This window comes from Phacochoerus africanus, chromosome 12 (genome assembly GCF_016906955.1).
Source record: "Phacochoerus africanus isolate WHEZ1 chromosome 12, ROS_Pafr_v1, whole genome shotgun sequence".
NCBI lineage: Eukaryota > Metazoa > Chordata > Mammalia > Artiodactyla > Suidae > Phacochoerus > Phacochoerus africanus.
The window spans coordinates 42,653,683-42,658,698 of NC_062555.1; the positions used below are offsets into that span (position 1 = coordinate 42,653,683).

The 5,016-nt window shown below is 38.5% G+C and overlaps 1 pseudogene; it reads right to left on the bottom strand.

Moving 5' to 3' along the window:
- Positions 1 to 3,109: 3,109 nt before the first annotated feature.
- Positions 3,110 to 4,054, bottom strand: LOC125112862 (small nuclear ribonucleoprotein E-like; annotated as a pseudogene).
- Positions 4,055 to 5,016: the final 962 nt, after the last annotated feature.

A 5,016-nucleotide genomic window follows, 5' to 3' on the forward strand; every position in this document is an offset into this window, starting at 1 on the left:
TGGGATGGTTCTATTTTAATTCCATCCATAACTAGGATGTGGACTTGAAGTCAACTATTTAATGTTTTAGTTTGTCTATATAATAAGCCTAAGCAAATGACCTCCAAGATTCTTTATAGCTCCAAAAATCTATGAATTCCATCTATCTGACATACATTTCCAATAGTGAAGCAGAATGTTTTATGGTTATAGTCTCAGGCCCAGTGCAGCATTCCTCGCTTCCCACTTACTTTATTTGCATTTTGATAATTTAGGCCAGGTCTCTGGGGCTTCATTTACTAGTCTGTGAGAAGAGGATGATGAAGTTATTGGTCATGATGTGATATTGTCATTGAAGTTCATGTACCAATGATGGTAAAAAAGAATCACTTAACATCAAGCATTGCAAACTACATGCTTTGCCATTTTACTGACTTTGAGTTAAAGCCCATCAATTATTTAGTTACTTAAGAGTACATTTTACAGCATAAAGTTCAATATTTTATGGGTGCTTTACTTATTGTTTTTTAATGAGTTAAGATTATGACTAGGATACAATATTGGCCTTTTAGAGTTTGCATTGTGGCTCAGTGGGTTAAGAACCCTATCAGTATCCATGAGGATGCAGGTTCAATTCCTGACCTCACTCAGTGAGATAAGGATCTGGCGTTGCAGCAAGCTGTGTCATAGGTAGAAGATGCATCCTCTACCTGGTGTCGCTATGGCTGCAGCTCTAATTTGACCCCTAGCCTGGGAATTTCCCATATGCTGCAGGTATGGCACTAAAATGAAAAAAAAAAAAAAAGATGTTGGCCTTTCAATAAGAAAGGCCACATGTTAGATAAAACTGGAGTTTTCTTCCTGAGGAAAATCTGGATTTTTGGCTCTATAAATTCCTTTTTGTCCTTTTCTGAATAGGTACAATGGTAGCCTGTTCTGGTTTTTGTGTTTGAGAAGATGCCAACATTATTCATGTTTTAATACCCATATGGATACATATGTCCTTAATTAGTAACACTAAATGATTAGGGTATCTTATTCATCATATGGTATATACATGACAATTGCTGCCAGCCAGTATTAATCTGCAAAATAGGGGCAAGAAACAATATTGAGGGAGGATAGCCTAAATGATGTGAATTTTTCTCATTCATCAGTATAGTTTGAATTTTATCAATGTGTTAAATAATACTATTAAAAATCTTGGTATTTACTCTGTAGAAGGACTTTCGCTGAACCATGGCTTCAAGCAATGCAATTGACTTAGGTGATTTGTGCTACAGAGTTATGGATGTTAGAAACTCATGCTTACATTTATTATAGTAATGTTGTTTTTCATGGTTTTTCTTCATCCTATATAGTGTCTTCATTAAGGAGACAATGGGATATTCTTCCTTCCAGTTTCAGCATTCTACGTACCAGGGTTTCTTCTGGCAATTTATTTATTTTTAACTTATGGTGCCAGTAAATCATGTAATAGATTTATTTGCAGGTTCTTATAGGGTGCTGATAAGCTCAGAACTTGCACAGGTGAGCTAGTAAACAGAACTGAATGGCATATGTGGTAATGAAGTGTAACTGCTCTGGGATCAGCCTACACATGGATCCCCTTTTTATTTGGATCTAGGGTAGATTTGGATAGGATGCCACCTAATGTTTTTTAAAGAGTTTATATTATGGTTGTGAATATTAAGTAAGATAATCACATAATATATTAGTATGCATTCTTGGTAGGTGTTAGCTATTGTCAATATTAAGAAGTTCTCACCAAGCAGCTCTCTCTCTGCCATCTTTCTTGGCTTACCAAAATAACACACACGTTCATGAACATGCTCATCCTATAATTATTTATTGAGTGTGTATATTATTTGCTTATTACCCCATGTCTGTGAGTAAACGATGATCCTTGTTGTCATAGAGTTTTATGTTCTAAATGGGTTTGGTAGGTTATGGAGTTCATTAACAATAGAAATAGATGAAAGAAAATAGTAATAATGAGTGCTAAGTTGGAAGTAAAATAATTTGAGAGCTTGGGGAGCTGCTTTGAACTATGTTGTCAGAGAAAACCTTCCTATAAAGTGCCATTTAAACAGGGACTGAATAATAGGAAGGAACTGTATGTGCAATATTTGCAGGGAGACCTTTCAGAGATATGGGAGGTCTAAGTCCCAAGAAGAAGAACCAATTTGATCCCAAAGGGAAGGTTCTTGTCTCCTCACAGAAGGAATTCAGAAACAAGTCAGAAACTGAGAAAGTAGAGGGAGGATTTATTTAAGTGAGAAATATATCTCTTGAAGAGAGGTGGGTAGAGAAGCAAGTAGGGACCCTGGGTTTCTCTGGGACACTGGTTATAAGGGGGATCCAATTGCATAGGCTGAATATTTACTGAGAAAGAGAGGTTTGGGGTCTTATTCCCTAATTTTCATTCCTGCACCATCTTCCCAAAGGAAGGAGGGATTTTTGTCCTTATTAGCTTTGATGGGAAGTGTCATGGCGTCGGTGCATGGTGGGTACTTCTTATCTGCATGGCTAATTTTAATTGTAATGAGGACATAATGAGCAATAGGTTGTATTTGGACACTGGAGACTCATAATGTTTTCCACTTTTCTTTGTCTGCTCCTAGGGCACTTACAGCCCAAAATTTGTGTTTTCCTGACAGTCTGGAGGTTCCTGCTTTTCTTTTTCTGCCCATGAACACTGCTATTCACGTGATGCATGGTTTCCTGCCACCTGGCCCCATGGTCCCTTTTCTATGCTCATACCTAGCTGTCTACCTGCTACAACAAAGAAAAAATAATTTAATTGAGGATATTCCAAGGTTCTGTGGGATAACCATCAATGAACATTAAGCATGTTAGCATGAGTTTGTCTTATCTTGTTTTCTCTCTGAAAAGTTGTGGTTCTCCCCCATGGAGAAGTTCAGTCATCTTTCTTACTCAAACACTCTTCTCCTGTCTTTTTTTTTTTAATAAAAACACCACAAAAGCATTTATTTTTATCTGATAATAACACAGGACCATCAAAACAATATGAATACATTTTAGAACTGCACCCTCAATAAAGGACACCTGTTGAGCAAGAACACCAAACTACTGCCTTCTCAACAATTTCTCACTTCAGTGATCATTTCTAGTTGGAGACACTTTGGAGCAGAGTAATGTTATCTCCTTTTAGTATGATCCAACTCAGTTGTTTCCTTTACTTTGTTTTAGAATGAATCTCTTCTGCATCATCTGATACGAGGTTCATATACTCATCAAAACCAATGATATAGCCCTCTATCTGCATATTCACTCGCTCATAAAGCCACACCTGAACCCGTGATCTATTTTGCAAGTATCTGAAGATGAGGTTGATGGGCTGCACCATCACTTTCTGCACTTTCTGGCCCTGGCACTCTTCTTTCTATCTTATCTCCACATGGCAAACTGACCAAGGACTTATTTCCTAGGTAGTTCTTGCTGATCTTTATTTTCCTTGAAGTTATCTGATCAGTGTCAAATAAATAATTTGGGCTTGAATTTGGAGTGGGAGGAGACAGAATCTCTCTGATATTGTCAGTTTTCTTGGTCCCTGTCTCACCATAGCAAAGTATTGGGATGGTGGACATTTTATAGATTTATTAACGTGAAGGTACATTTTCAGAGAGAGAGAGAGAGAGAGAGAGAGAGATCTCACTCACATGCATACAGGTTAAAAGAGGGCTCGACTTACTCTGTGTTGGGGGCTACATGGGAGCTCCTTGTTAAAATGGCTCTTTGTGCTGACCTTGCAAAGAAAATATGAGGTCACAATGACCCATGAGACAGTTTTCACTGCTGGTGCCTACTTTCCCAAGACTATGAGACCACTCTCCCGTGGGACACTTCCAGCCTTCTCAAGACTATGTGTGACCACCAGAGTCCAGCTGCAGGCTAAAGATAAACTAACCCCCTTTAGGGGATCCAATTTTCCATTCGTGGGGTATAAGAAGGACCCACCAGAAGGGCAAGGGGCTGGCCCTTCTCAAGAGTCAGTCACCCTCTCATTTCCCTTTAATAAATTTCCTTCTCTTTGCCTGACCACCTGGCTCATTCTCTTTTTCTCCACACTCGCCTTACACTCTACAATAGTCTTTATACCCCACAATGCGACCTGAGTGGAGACCCAATTTGATCTTCTGATTGGTCTTGGGCAGGATACCTTATTATTTTTTTTTTTATTTTCCCACTGTACAGCAAGGGGGTCAGGTTATCCTTACATGTATACATTACAATTACATTTTTCCCCCAGCCTTTCTTCTGTTGCAACATGAGTATCTAGACAAAGTTCTCAATGCTATTCAGCAGGATCTCCTTGTAAATCTATTCTAAGATACCTTATTTGCATGGAGAACAGGTTATCTGGTGACCTGGTGAGGAGTAGGTGACATTCCTTCTCTAGCAGGGAGTGAGCAGCCCAGGCTGGTCAAATGAGAAATGGTTGGAGGCTTTTGGATTTAATGTCTTGAAGGGGACTTGAAGCCTATAACATCTCAGGCTTCTAACTCAAGTCCTGGTTCCAGCCCAGTTTCTCACAATTCTCCATCTTAGCATTTAGGTTCCAAACACTGTTAATGAGAAAGTAGAACTTTGTCCAGTTGCCAGTGTTCCTTGTGGATGGCTCCCTTAGTAATGACACAAAGAGTTAGTCCTCTGGTCTGAGAACTGAGTCCAGGAGTCCTGGATTCTCCTAACCATGAACTTCTCATTTTCAAGTAGGTATTAACTTTATCCCTAACATTATTGACCCTGTTTAGTTTTTAAAGTTTTCCTCACTTATTTTTATCTTACATCAAAGACAACTTAGCCATCTTAAATCCTTTTAGGAATAAGCAGAACACAATACTCTCTCTCAATATAGGTATTTTTTTTTCCCACTTCTGGTTATCAAATATCACATATTACCTATCAATAGCAATTTTACTCCTTATGAATATCACAGTCTCATCGATCTTAAGAAGGGACTTAAATTCCTTAGACATCTTTATGCTTACCACTTCAGTTATAATCTCCAGT